This window comes from Ursus maritimus, unplaced genomic scaffold (assembly GCF_017311325.1).
Source record: "Ursus maritimus isolate PB19 unplaced genomic scaffold, ASM1731132v1 scaffold_14, whole genome shotgun sequence".
NCBI lineage: Eukaryota > Metazoa > Chordata > Mammalia > Carnivora > Ursidae > Ursus > Ursus maritimus.
In genome coordinates this window covers 38,948,054-38,962,875 of record NW_024423786.1, presented here as the reverse complement: position 1 = coordinate 38,962,875, position 14,822 = coordinate 38,948,054, and positions in this window count along the sequence as shown.

Here is a 14,822-nt window from a genome sequence, read left to right as displayed (position 1 = left end):
TGTTAACATGTTTTAAAATTCTTCATGGAAACTCAGTCATAACTGAGTCAGCTTTTCCACTTCCATTTTCTAAAGAGCAGAGTGAGTTTGAGAACTTGTGTGTCTCCGGTTTCCACAGACTGTTCCAGCATGCGGCGCCTGGCTGTTACTGCTTTGCTGAGGTGCAGGGACTGAGGAGCCTTGTCCCCTCTGTGGTTCTCCACTCGCTTTCTGTCCTCTCACCTCAGCTGCTGAGAGTTGCTCGGGTGTTGCCGAGTTTACCATTCTAAATGGGGTCAAGCCCATCCTTGTCGTCATCTTGACGAGGGCAGGAAGTGTGTCTGAGGCTGCTCTGGGCCCCGATGTGGTGATGGGGATCCAGGTTGCCAATCTGGTTGAACCGAGTGCGTGGGCTCCGTGTTTGGCATATAGTCAGGGAGGGAGCTTATTCTCAAAGCTGTAATGTCACAGCTTCTGTGGGTGGTCGCGTTTTCTTATATTCAGGCAGGCCTGGCCCTTGTAAAAGGATGCAAAGTGCTCAGGAGACACTTGCAAGGTGAGCGCCCGTGGGCCCTCGCCTCAGCCTCCCAGGGGTACCTTGGAAGATGAGGAGGCAAATGCAGAAGCCTCATACCTGGGCTTCTGTGGGGTAACACTGGGGAGCCTCACAAATAAGGGTCCCGCTGACAGATTCCTGCTTTCCAGGGTCAGCCCTGGGGAGAGACCAGCCTGGCCTCCTGAGCCTTCATGCTGCTTCTCTGCGTCTGGGCAGCAGTCACAAGCAACCTAGTTCAGTGCATCTGACAGCCAGCCTGGAAGGTTCTTCCAGGTAAAGACATACATCCTGAGACCTGAGAATCTCTTAATTACATGTACCCAGCTCATCAAAGGCCAAGCAGAAGCCTCTTTAGGATTGGGCGGTGGTGTTGGCCGGGGGGGGTGGGGTGGGGCACAGCCGAGCACTAGCAGGGGAACCAGGCCCTCTTCAGCCATCTTGGGCCCGTATGGGCTGCCCCACACCAGGAAGGGCATTTGGATCTGTCCCCTACCGCTTGGTGCAGACACTCGCCATTTTCAGCTGCTCAGGGCTCCTACGAAGACTGCTCTGGACCATAGCATCTCTGATCCTGACGTGGGCGTCCCTATAAAAGTGCAGTCTGTGTGCATCCTTAGTGGTCTGAGCCAGCCTCTCAGAGAAGCTGGAGGCCCCTCTCCTACTTCTAGGCTGCTGCACAGCCACGCCTATCACCAGCACACCAAACCAGGTGACTGCAGCCTTCGCCTTGCATCTGAACCCATGAGCCCATTTCTTGACATTTGACAGGCTGTACCTTTGGCTCTGGTCTCATGCAAGGCCAAATTTGGGAGTTCCTGGGGACTGAATGGCCCTCATCCCTGAGGACCTGAGGCTGAAGCCCCACGGGCCCGGGCATCCCCCCTACCAGCCCATTGCGGTCTGCTCCAACCCCAAGCCCAGCGATGAGCATGCTGTGTCCTGCCCGGGCCCAGAGCTGCCGATCCTCCACGTGCCTGATGAGGTTCTGTGAGGGCAGTGCAGGTGTCCTCATCAGGGAAACCCGAATGCCAAATTTGGAAGGGCCTCTTGCTGAACTGGAGGGATCCTCCAGGGATCCCAAGTCCAGCCTGCCCTTGGCTGGGACAGCTGCTGCAATATTCAGGCTTTGAGGGCCATCCAGGAGCAGCTGTCGTGGCCATGCATCAAACGAGTTTCAAAGCCCAGATGAGCAGCCAGGCCTGAGCTAAGCTCCCCAGGCATGCAGTCTGGCTGGGGGGTCTCAAGGGCACCCGGAGCCCAGCCACTAGTCAACCTGATTCCCTAGGGATGAGTGTCCTCAGGGACAGGTGGGGTGTGAGGGGGAGATGGCCCTGGAGGAGGACACTGCTGCTGGTGGCCACCAGGTGGCAGCACTCCATCGTCTATGGGGCCAGGCTGCTTTAGGTGGTGGGGGGTGGGGGTTCTCAGCAGGTTCTGAAGTGCTGGAGGGTCCCAGGGCTTCGTTCAGGTCTCTGAGATTCAGGAAGTCCTGACTGGAACTCCAGCTTTGCTCTGTATGGAACCAGGCAAGCAACAAGTTGTCAGACCCTGCAGGTTCCTGACAGGTCGCCTGCCGACCACCCCCAACCCCCGGAATTCCCTCTGCTAGAAGGGGCATTGTCGCCCAGCTGTGGGGCACGGGCCAGCCTGGCCCCAGGCACAATGAGTGCTTCAGTCTCTTAGTCTTTCTTTCCAAAGCAGGTGAATAATTTCTGTGGTCGATAAAATGCATTTCTGCCTCTCACACTCCCTTCACCCACCAGCCTGATTATTGACTCACAGAAACACTCTTGGCAGAGCCCCTGATGGATCCACAGCCAGTCTCCACCGTCAGGGGGAGTTGGGGCAAGCTCACCCAGGGCTCTCAGCTGGAGACAGGAGAGACCCACGTACCCTCACCCAGCTTCCCAAAGATGGAAGTTTTGGGGGGAGCTTTCCACCCAGAGACACAAACCAGAGGCAGGGCCCTCCTATCTGGCTTAGTCCCTGCACTGCTTTCATCCGCTTTAAAGAGGAAACTGAGGCTCAAAGCAGAACACTTGCTGGAGGTTACCAAGCTGGCAAGTGCTGCGCATGGGTTCCAACCTAGGGGCTCCTGCCTAGCTGGCCCCTGGCAGAAGGAAGTCAGTGGAGAAGGGAGACCTTAGCTGCAGGCACAAGGTCAGGCTCAGATTTGGGCAGGACTAGCTCCCACGCCAGCTGAGGAGCTGGGGTGGAGCGAGCTGGGCCTTGGGACGCACCCCATCACCACCACCATAATGCCCTGGGGAGAAAGAGAAGACAGACCTGGAGAGGCAGAGAAAAAAGACAACTGCAGACAAAGCAAGGCCTAGAGCATGCTGGGAAGAGGAGCAGGAAAGGTCTGTGGTGCTGCAAGGGGCGGGAGGAGGCTGCAGGGGCAAGATAAGGTGGGGTAGGGGCTGCTGGGTCTGGGGGAGTCGGTTCCGCTCCACCCCCTGGCTTCAGCCGCCCAGATAAGACAGCTGAGCAGCACTGGTGAATTCTGCGTGCTGATGGGGGAGGTGAGGCCACAGCAGGCGGGGAGGGAGGAGGGGCCAGGAGGCCTGGCCCAGACCCTCACTTGCCTGCCAGACTGAAAGACCCCCAAGAGCCTGGTGCACCCAGGCCAGCTCCCAGCTCCAGCTCCCGGCTCCAAGCTCTGGGCTCCCAGCTCTGAGCAGGCACCACCACCCCTGAGTCTGGCTGGACAGGAGCTATTTGAGAATGATTCATGGATGTAATTAAGTGTCCCCCACTATCCTCTTGCTCGGGCCCTGATGGGGGTGGTGCAGATGTGGGAGCCCGGCCTGCTGTGCAAGTGTTGGGTTCAGTGCAGAGTGGCCCCATGATGCCCATCTGCGGAGCCCGGAGGAAGGCAGGGCTGGACCCAAGTCCTGGGGCACCGGGCTGGGGGGCTTCCACCCAGCAGCAGGCATGCTTCCCCAGCACCCGCCCTCGCCGACGTGTGTGGGGTAGGACACGCGGGTGCCTGCAGACCCCGACCCCCCCCACACGCGTGAAGCATACCAGCTCCCACATACCTCTCCCTGACCACCTGGACATGGGCAGGCCAGGTCCAGTCGGCAAAGCTCACCTCTGTACACACTTGCAGGCTACGCTGGCCAGAGGGGGCGGAAATCAGACTCCTGCTCCCCACCCCCCTTCCAAGGAAGGAAGCCTGGTCTGGCAGCCAGGTGGGAGCTGGGAAGGGGGAGGCCCGGCACACCCTTGTGCACGCATGCACTTGCTCTGTGGCTCCCTCTTCCCCAGGTAGGAGGATTTGGTGGGTTTCCACCCTGACTGGGCTCTTGAACTCACTTTACAGAGTCCACTGCTCAGCTCTAGGGTTGAGTGAGCTGAAGGAGAAAGGAAGGCTGTGGAAGGTGGCACAGTGCTTCTGAAATAGATTGGCTCAAAGCTCAGAACCTTCCCTTCTCACACCTAGTGGGGAGGGGAGGAAGCAGCCTTTTCAAACAAACTGGTAAACTGAGGCTCAGAGATGGGTAGCAGCAAACCCTGGTTAATAAAGTTCGTTCACGGCTCATGGAAACCCAGGGCTCCTGCCCTAGTCATTCCCATGAGTTGATGTCTTATCCCATCCCAGACTGCACTCTTGCCACTCACACTGGGAGAGCCTAGGGCCAGGTTGACTCTGCTACCCCCTCCCCAGGCTTGGGGTCCCCAGAATCTGCTGGGCTCTGCCTCCACCCTTAGGAAAGGATCTCCTAGGGCTGGATGGACGCTGCCCGCTCCCCTTGGACCAGGCATCCCAGCACTAGCGTGGCGGGGCCTCGCCTCTAAAACTAGGAGCCCCAGTCCGAGCCCCTCCGGCTCTACCAGACTCCGATGCAAAACGTGAGCAGCTACCACACGCCGCTGTTGCCCCCCCACCCAGATTTTTCTGGTTCTTATTAATGTAAATGAAATCTGCTCCGAGCAAGCGTCCTTAATGGAAAGCGTTCCTGGAATTTGTGCACACGTGGTGGGGGGGGGGGCCACCCTGAGATTAACTCTTGTGCAGCCAGACTAGGGCTCATCAGGCTGCAGTGACCCCGCGGCCTCAGGCTGGGGTGGGGCTTGGGGGAACCGGGACAGTCACTCAGCTTCTCCCAGATCTGTGTCCCCACAAGAGCAGGGGTGGCAGAACACTTTACATATTCTGCCCTCTGCCGGGACCAGCTGGGCAGGTCCAGAGGTTTCTGAGGAAGGTGGCCTTGACAGGAAATGGGGAGCCCTAGAAGGCCTTTGATCAGGGAGGGGCAAGGAGGCTGAGGAGGTGAGCCGCTGACACTCCCACTGCCCACCCCTCATCGGGCTCTCTCCTGAGTTGGGAGGGTGGACCCAGGCAGCAGACACCTTCTCTTTGAACCTCCCCACACTGCAGGGAGAAGACTCCCCCCTCGGTGATGCCCCCCAGCCCTTCTTTGCCTCTTATTCCTGAGATAGATATGCCAAGACCATCGTCTTCCCAACTGGGCGTGGGGGGCACAAGGGAGCTGGAGAGCTCAGAGTGGGCCCCCAGGGACGGTGGTCTGTGAGGTTGGGGGGCACAGAGAAGCCCTGGCCTGGAGCCCACAGTGCGCCCTGCCTGACTCCCGCCCCCAAATCTGGATGCCTGTTCTGGCCCAGCCCTCAGGCGGCCCCAGTGGAGCTGTGCTTTACTGCCTTTTGTGGCCAGGACAGGGATGTCTGCTTCGTTGGCGGGGGTAGGGGAAGAGTCTAAGATTTCAATTTCTCCCAGGTGTGGCTCAGTCTGGAGGATGCCTTGGGGAGGCTGGCTGAGGGGCCAGCACCTGGGGGAGGGGGTGGTAGTGTAGGGAGGGGAGGGGCTCAGGAGGAGTTTCAGGAAGGGGAGGAAGCCACAGAGGGGGTCTCGCTGAAGGAAAGGGGGTTCCAAGGGGGAGCAGGTTGGAGGGGTGGGGCTTCGGGGAGGGGGGATTCAGAGTGGGACCGACTTTAACGGGGGACAATAGGCTGGCAATCCTCCCTCCCACCCACACCTGTCAGGCAGGCTGGAGGAGGGAGACTGACCCACTTAGCTGCCTCCCCTCCCAGGCTTCCACTAATGAGTGCTCTGGGCTTTGGGAGGCAGCCTTCCCCCCCCCCCCAGGCTGTGCCTGAGGCTGTCCCTTCCCCCACAGCCCCTCATTATCTACTGGGGGTGCTCGCTGGCTCAGGCTGCCCCCCTTATCTGCAGCTGTGCCTGCCCGCGGCAGTGAGGAGAAGGCTCTGGGCCCCAAAATGTGCCCTCTCTGCCCCGGGCTCCCTACACCCGCAGGGCTGGGGAGACAAAGGCTCCCAGCTCCCTGCTGTGCAGCTCGGCTCGGGCTCGAGCAGAGGGCTTTGATCCCACCTGTGGGTCCCACTAGCATGCCAATGAGGGGGGCGGGGGGCGGCTGCGCGGCACCGAGGAGAGCTGGGACCGAGCGCCGCTGGACCCCTGGGATGGGGAGTCGGCTCTACTCCCAGAGCCCCTGTGATCAGAGTCCCACTTGGCCAAGAGAGGGGCTCATGACGGGGGGGGGGGCTCCTGAACGTGTGGAACGCACAGCTCTGGAGGATGGAGAGGGGGGGAATAACCCCTTTTGGGGTCACAGTTCCGGAAAGACTGGGTTGCAGGGGCAGGCGTGAGGTCAGGAGAGACGGTGGGGAGAGGTTTGTGTGGGGCACAGCTCCTTGGAGAGGGACAGTATTGAGGGAGCACAGCTCTGCAGTTAGAAGAATCTGCCAGAGCACAAATCTGGGAGGAGGATGGTGGTGGGAGCACAGCTTCAAATGATGTGATGCGGGAAGCACAGTTTGGGGAGGATTGTGGGGAGAATTATGAGAGCAAGAGCAGTCTGGGGGCTGATATGTGGGGAGCACAGCTCCTAAGAACATTCTGCGAGAGGACAGTCCAGGGAGGAGCCTGCCTTGCCTTCCCTAGCCTTGGCCTCTTCCTACTCCTCCTCCCCCACATTCCTGGGGTGCATGGGGAGGTCTAGTTGCTGGAGCGTGCCCAAGTCCCCCCAGGCTCCCCCTGACTCTGTCCCGCTGTCCATCTGTCCTCCCCCTCCCCAAGGATTCCAAGGCCCAGGTGGCACACTCCCCTCATGGCACCCTCATTAGGAAAGGGCTTTGAGATCCTTCTGAAGCATCTGCCCCCCCCCCGCACCCCCCCTTCCAAGCCAGCTGCAAGGCTCTGGCCCCTAGAGCCTGATAAATATTTATGACAAGATAAGCAGGATCTGCCAGGTCCCAGCCCAAACCATTGTCCTGGGAACCAGAGGGGGAGGCAGGGTCAAAACTTGAGTTTCTAGGGGCAGAGCTGGGTCTCCAGGTTCAGGGTAGGGACAAGCCTGAAGGGTGGGGGTGGCAGTGAGGGGGCTGGGATGGGACCTCGCCCAGGATTCAGAGGTGAGTGAGGAAGCCTCCTCCAGGGTGCCACACTGGCCAAGGGCGATCCCCCAACCTTGGCAGGTCGTGTAGGGGCGTGTGGGTACACACTTTCCTTGAGACACATTGAATTCCTGCTTTAGTGTGGACAGGCTGGTACCCTGTCCACCACTGTGCCCGGGGGTGGCTTGAAGCTTGAAGCCACATTTAGGGGTCAATTATTAGTTCAGGTATGCAAAGCAGCCTTGATATTAAAAAGAGAAGGTCACGGACTCACTGGCGTCTATAATGGTGAGGCCAGTGAGGCCCTGAGCTTTCCTGGCCTGAGGGGTGGGGCCCAGGTGATCCATGGGGTCACCCGTGGATTCTAAACCTGCCCACAGAATGCAATCCTACAAGGCAGCCCGCTCGGTTTGGCCAAGCTGGGCTAAGCCCTGGCGATGGAGGGGGGGGGTGTCGGGCAGCCTAAGGAGGCCTGGGGGAGGAGTCCCCACCTCTCTCAGACTCTGGGGCCTGCCTAATGGGCCCCAGATCTTTGTCCTGGCTTATTGGTGCAGGGAGCCTGGGTGTCACCTGGCGAGCCCTCTGGGAGAAAGGCCAGGCTCCTATGGCTGGGAGGCAGAGGCCGGGGTGGACTAGCCCAGGTGCTCCAAGCATCAGATACCAGCCTGGGGCAGTGGGGCTGTGCCCTCCTTGGCATGGCCTGGGGTGAGGGTGGGGGTGGAGACAATGCAGGCTCGGCCTGGGGGCAGCGAGAGTGTCCCTGCTCTGAAGAGGGCTCAGCCACGTTGGGGCAAGTGTCAGGAGGCTGGAGGTCCTGGGTCGCCACAGGCTGGCTCCACTGTGCCATCAGCCCCTGTGCGTGCCCAGGGATGGGCGTGAGAGGCGTGGCCCGGGTGCACCCCTCCCCTCCAGCCGTGACTTTGCCCCGGTGATAAATGTCCCATCTGGGCCAAATCAGGCACTGGCTCCCCATAGCCTGGCCAAGCTGGAGTGCATGGGACCTTCACCAGGATGCTTTTTGTGCTTAGCATAATTGCTATTGCCTTACCAGCGCAATTTGTTAACCTAGAGCAACTGGGGCTAGTGGGGAGGCAGGAGACTGAGAGGGCCACCCCCGGCTGATCTCCGCTCCCAGAGCTCCGTGGAAGAGCTTCTGCGGACGGAGGCCCCTCTGGGTGCGGCTTTCCTACCTGTGAGAGGAGCAGCTGGGCTGGGGGTGTCTGTCTGGCCCCAGCGCTGGCAGAGCTGGGGAAGGAACGCTTCCTTTCGCCACTGCTAACCAGCCACGGGAAGAACAGGCCGAGGCAGTTGAGGGAGGGCAGGAGGCTTGAGAGTGCCTGGGGTTCTTTCCTCCTTCTCCGGAGTCAGGAGGAATCTCTTACCTGCCCGAGAGCAGCTTTTCCGTTTGGTTCTCCACGCACCCCAGGTACTCCCAGGGAGGGGGAGAGGCCAAGCCTCCCTGCTGCTCCCATGTCTCAGAACTTCTGTGCCCCCGCCACGCTCTCCGAGCAGGGCTCTGGCAATCTAGATTGCAACGAGCCTGTTTGAGACTAGCAGACTGGAAAGGTGCACACCCCCCACCTCCTTTGCTGACCGGCCGGCGCGCGCATGGCCACGCCTGCGCACAGAGCCACAGCTCCAAGGCCACAGGCTGCCCACATCAGCTCTGAACCTTGGCTACACGAATGCACTAATGGAAAAGCCTGAGACTCCAGGAGCTGAGCTGCTCCCAGGTGTGCCTAACAAGCATCTATGGAGTCACTGGGATCCCCAGAGATGGCCTCTGATGGGCCTGTTGAATGTGACCTGTGCTTCTGGCTGCCAGGCCGCTGTCCTGGGCTTCCTGGGAGTGTCCTGGTGGTAACGGGGCAGGGGCAGGAGCCTTTCTGCCCCTCCCTGCACCTTCGCGCTCAACCAGGGTCCCAGCGATAGGGTTAGAGTCCCAGACGCTGTGGCTCTTGGAGGACAGGACGGCCACTGTGAGGAGTCATCATGCAGGTGTGTGTGGTCATACTCCCGGCAGGTGCACAACCAGCCAGGTGTGCAGAACCGCCCTCCGGTATTACACAGTCGTCCTTCAGGCCTGGCCAAGCGGACTCCTGGCTGCGGGCTTCTCTTTCCCCGGACCTGTGACTGTAATGGTAACTCCCGGCGTGCGGCTCCTAGAGGTCAGGAGCCGACTTGGATGGTCTCCAAACTCCAGGCTCTGCCCAGTTTGGAGCCCAGTTAAGCGGGCTCAGGGTCCCACTCGGGGCTCCTAGGGTGGAGACGTGTGAGATAGGGGTGGGTGTTGGGGGCTAGAGGATTTCTCTCAGTGGTTCTCCTCTGACCCCATGCCTGGACTTCCAGCCCCTGGAATGATGGGGTTGGGTGATCCCAGGCTGGATAGCGCCCCCATCTGCTCTAGCTCAGACCCAGCCTCCTCCACCCACCCCCTCCGGCCACATCCCAAATCCCCAATCCCAGCAGCAGACCTCGGTGTTTGCCTGTTGCCATGGCAATGGGATGCACCTTTCTGTTACCATGGCAACCAGCCAGGGGTTTTTAAAATTCAGTTGAGGTAATTTCCACCCCTCAATCCTCATCCTCAGACACCTCATTCTTCTTTTTTCTTCTCTGAATCTTAGAAGGTCGGGTTGGGGGGGGGGCGGTGCTACAGCCATAGTCGGAGGTAGAGGGTCAGAGGGGCTGGTGGAAAGACTCAGGCCTCATTCCTCCCCGACTACTCCCTCAAGACTAGACCCTGGAGAATAGGGCAGCCTCTTCCCCCGTTCCATTTCCAGGCCCAGGTCTGTGGTGAGAAGAAGAGGGCTTCGCATGGCTGGGCAGGCCTGGGTGAGGGGCTAGCCTGTGTGGCCGTGTGCCTTCGCAGGAGCAGTGAGAGTCAGCAGAGACCCTCCAGACCTGTGCCTCTGAGGATCTCAAGCCCCAGGGCCCAGACCCCAGGGCAATAGGGGACAGATGTTGTTTATGCTGTATCTTGGTGCTAAGGAGCTTAGCTTAGCGGAACCCTGGCCTGGATTTAGGCAGAGGGCATTCGAGAAGAATGGAGAGAAAGGGATACAGATACTGTCCAGTACCTGCCCCCCCCCCCACTGGGGTGCTGTCTCCCTAGGCACCTGCCTCATCAGTCTGGTCATTGTAGATTCATGAAGACCAACAGCCCCTCCCTGCCCCCGCCTGCCGCCTGGCTAGGAGAAGAGGAGCTGACAGTCCAGGACAGACAGATGGATTTCCCCCCCGCCCCAGCAGAGTAGACTGGATCTAGGGGATAATGGGGTTCCAAGTTCCAAGCTCCATGCACTGTCTGACTTCGCCTCATCTGAGGGGAACTCTTTCACACTTTGACTTGTGCCTGTAGCAGACTCATGCTCCCACAGGTGGGCCCCCCAAAGGTGAGTTTTCAAGGAGGAAGAATTTGGGGACAGCCCCCCCGTAGCAGGTGTACCCCCACCTCCCCTGTTCCGTCCCTAGGCCTGTGCTCCCACGCCATCAGTTTGGGGGGAACTTCCCTCCAGGATCAATGAGAAGTGTTATTAAAACCCCAGCAGCCGCAGGCTTGGTTCTCAAAGCCAGGGACCGCGGGGCCCTCGGGGGGTGCCAAGGCACAAAGGAAGTCACTTCCAGCTTCCCTGTCCCTTGGGACAGCAACCCCTCCTAGGGGCACAAATGGGAAGCCTGACCTCAGGGGGCTACAAAGTACCCCAGGATTGAGGCCCTGCCCACTCCCGCTCCTCCCTCAAGATAGGAAACTCCCAGAGACAAGGTTTGTTTGGGTAAGCATTGCCCTCCCCAATGTCCTTTATTAAGATTTTTTTAAGATTTATTTATTTATTACTAATTTGAGAGAGAGAGAGTATAGGAGGGAGGGGCAGAGGGAGAAGGAGAGTCTGAAGCAGACTCCGCACTGAGCACAGAGCCCAGAGCCTGGAGTCCAATGCGGGCCTCGATCTCAGGATCCTGATATCACGACCCGAGCCAAAAACCTACAGTTGGACGCTCTACCGACTGTGCCACCCAGGTGCCCCTCCCCAATCTCCTTTATGAAACAGCAGTCCCAGGAGCGCGGGCCTGGGTCAGTCTGGAGTGCGTGCAACTCTTGATCTCGGGGTTGTGAGTTTGAGCCCCGTGTTGGCTGTGGAGATCACTTAAAAATAAAATTTAAAAATCTTAAAAAAAAAAAAGTCCCAGCCCGAGAGTCCACTCCACTTGAGGGAGGGGCTCCTGCTGCCCTTCCTACCGAGGACCCACAAGACCCTCACAGGGTCCACAAGTGCCCGAACACCTGGACCTGTGCCCCCACCCCCACGTGCAGGGTAATAAAGTCTGTATTTGACACTTCTCATGAGTTATTCTTTCCACCAGCCCTGGGGCGCCCCTGGCCCAGACAGAGCCACAGCGTTCTCCGTGGCAGCAGGTTACCTCTCTTCTCTTCCCCTGCCAGCTGGTGGGAGGGCTGGGGAAGGAGAGGTTAAACCAGAGACCTCCGGAGGGAGGTGATGGGGCCTGGGGTTGGGGGAGGACAGGTTGGAGGAGGGTTGTGGCTCCCCATACCTGCCCGAAGTTTCTTTAACCCCTGCTCCTCCAAGGCTCCCAGACCAGGGAGGCCCCAGGCCAGGCTGGGGAGGAAGGAGCCCAGACCAAGCCCTAGGTGAGCGTGGGGATGTGGTAGGTGGGAGCACGCTGGTCCCCGAGGCTTTCTCCAGGCTCAGCGGGTCGGCACCCGCGAGTCTCCCCGCACATCTCCCACTCACCTCTTCTAGACAGCCCCGGGTTATGGAACCCAGGGAAGGACAGACCCCTTCTGTCCCCCCAGCAGTCTGTGGCTCTGAACCATACTCCGGCTCCGCCAGGGTCTGCACACTTGAGACTCGAGGCTGAAGTACTAGGAAGCAGGGCCGCTCCTGTGAGCAGCAGCCGGTGGCTGGCGGGTGGGCCTCGCTGATGGGGGGTTGGCATCGGTTAGAGCACTGCCCAGCTGGGCAGACCCTCCAGGGAGGTCTGCTGGTCCTGGCGGGCTCGTGCCACACTGAAGGCCCACCCGGAGTCAGAGGAGAGAGGGGGACCAGCAGGGCAAAACAAGGCTGACACTGCCTCGGCTGGGGCAGGACAAGTGTCAGCCGGATAGGAACAGAGACCACCTCATCCTGGGATGTGTGATGGCCTAGATTCTGGGCACCATGGACACTCTTGGCACCTTCTTTCCTCTGGGGTCAGAGCCAGCACCCCATCTTCCACACCCCGTGTGCACACATCCTGCAGGGAGCAGGCCTCAGATTGCACTGCTGGGATTCCTGCACTAGCCTGATCCCCGAACATCAAGAACCCCCGAATGGCTCTGCCTTGGTGGAGAGGGGTTCCTGGGGCCTCAGGACCAGGAATCAGGGCCCAGAAGCTGGACTCCCCAGAGGGCATTTAAAAGACAAGCTGGGGAAATGCCAGCAACTCTGTATAGCCTGTGGGATATGCCAGCCCAAACCCAGAACGCATGCCCATGTTCTCCTGCCGGCCACCTGCCAGCCACAGGGTAGCCGTCCTGCTCTGGAGCTGGGAGACCCAAAGGTCCAGGGAGAGGAGGAGACTCGTCTGGGATCCCACAGCTCCTGAGCTGCGCAGCCCTGGGAGTCTGATGATGGGGGAAGGGACAATGGCGCCTAACCCAGGGCACAGAGTCCTGAGGCAGGGACATGGGGACGGAGACACTCAGATTGCCAGGAGAGCACGGGGGGCAGGCCTGGTCAATGGGAAAGTGTGGTTGAATAGGCCTCCTGGTAGGGCAGGGAAGAATCCAGTTCATCTGCATGGAGCGGAGGCTGTCTGTCTGTCTGTAGGAGTGAATGGAAGGCTGGTTGCTAAGAAATGGAGGAAACAAATTGTCTTGTCAGCTGTTTAGGTGACCCAGCCATGGGGCAGGGAGAGATCAGAGCTGGCAATATGGGGGGCACTGGGTATCCTTGAGGTTTGTCCCCACAGCTGGAGAAGCAGACTGGAGACTGGAAGCTTAAGAGACCTCCCACTTACCTACCTGATGACAGTGCTGTCTGTGAAGTCCCTGCGAGAAGCGCCCTTGACTCCTGACCCTGACAGCCCATCCCCTCCTGACGCTCTGACAGACGGCCCATCCTTGGCTTTTCTGGGGTCTGAGGGCATGGCGCTTACTTCCTTCATCCCAGGCCCTTCCTCCGGGAAGATTCTGAGCTCTGGGCAGGCAGAAAACGTGCCTGGCTAATGTCCATACCGCTCCCCACCCACCACCCACGACCCACCCCAGGGGCTGAGAGAGGGGCACACAGGCTGTTCCATATTCAAGGCAATGAATGTTTTTTCCCTTAAAATCTTAGAAATATGCCATAACCTGTGGTCAGTCCATCAGCTGACTGAACTGTTACCCAGCACTGCCAGGAGCCGGGGACCACGTGTGACTGAGACAGACGTGATCTCCCTCCTCCCAGAGCTCAAAGTCCCACCAGCAAGAGGGACAAAGCAGATACAGAGCGGTTCGGCCTGTGATGATGGCCCTGGGAGCCACGGGATGCCAAAGCAGGGGGACTAGGGTATCTTCTTTGAGGAGAGGTACCTGAGGGGAGCTGGCGGGGCTGCGGGTCTCCAGTCTGCAGCCCAGAGTGGGAGGCCTGTCAGATCCCAGGCAGAAACCCTCAGGGCTGGAGCTGCCTTGATAGGCCTTCCCTGAGATAGGTCTCAGGGGAGGGGGGTGGGAGGGGAGGTCAGAGGGGAGGGCAGGGGGCACCGCTTGTCCACAACAGATAGCCTGGGGACATGGAGCCAGGACAAGGCAGTGGCAGGGCCTTGGGTCACTGCCCTTCAGTTACCTGAAGGACAGTCCCCCTCAGATCTGACCGGCAGCTGGCTCCACTGATCTGACTGGAGACGGAGAACCCAGCCGGGAAGTGGCCAGGGAACATTCAGGCCACGAACACTGGGGAGCAGGCTGTGGGAGGTACTTGCCACCCTGGCTTTATCTGGACTCAGCCTCGTTCCTTCCCAGCAGGCCGACCCCTGACGCACTCACCAGGCGTATACCTGGCCCCCTCCCATGGACACAGGGGTGGGTTTTACCACATCTGGACAGGTGAAGCCTATTTTCACCAGCCGCCAGAACAGAGCCAGCCTCCTTCCTGGGAAACCATCTGTCGGGCTCAGGTTGCCTGAAATGGGCACCAACATCTGAACAAACAGCCCTGGAAGCAGGGGGTAGGGGTGGTAGGAGGGACGCGGCCCAGCCAGCCTGGCTCTGGAGCTCACATGAGTTCCTACAGCTGGCCATGGCCCCGGGCTTGCCCGATGCCCGCACGGACCTCCAGCCCCTCGGTCCCACGGCGGACCGCCGCCTGCCTGTGTTCGGCCAGGCCGAGTCCTCTCAGTCCCTCCCTAGACGACCTGTCTTCTCTCCCTGGCACAGGAGTAGCCTCAGCTTCCCCCCTGGAGGCCTCCTCCCGTAGCCCTCCACCGCAGGCCACCATGCCAGCAGGGCTGGGCCGTCCTTCCCGGGCCCACCGCTGCTGCGGGGCAAAGGACAGGCTGCCGGGCAGCAGACGCTCGGTAAGCAGCGTTGCCTCTGGGGTGCTCTGCTCCCAGGGTTGATACCTGACCAGTGTGGACTCGCTGCATCCTGCCCCTTCAGCCTGTGTGGGTTTGCCAGGCCCCGAAGGGGTGACCCGGACTCAGAGCTGGCCTGGGCCCCTGGGCAGGAGCTGCCTATCTGAGGCCCACACTCAGCCCCGCTGTCCCTGTCCCTGCCCACCAGGGACAAGGAGGGACTGGTATGGCCGCTCACATCTGGCACTGGGCTGCGGCCCCTGGGACTTGGGGAGGAGGGGCAGCCTCTCTGGGCCTCAGAGCTCGGCAGATGATAATCCCCCAACTATGGGGTGCGGGGCGCGCTGTGGGT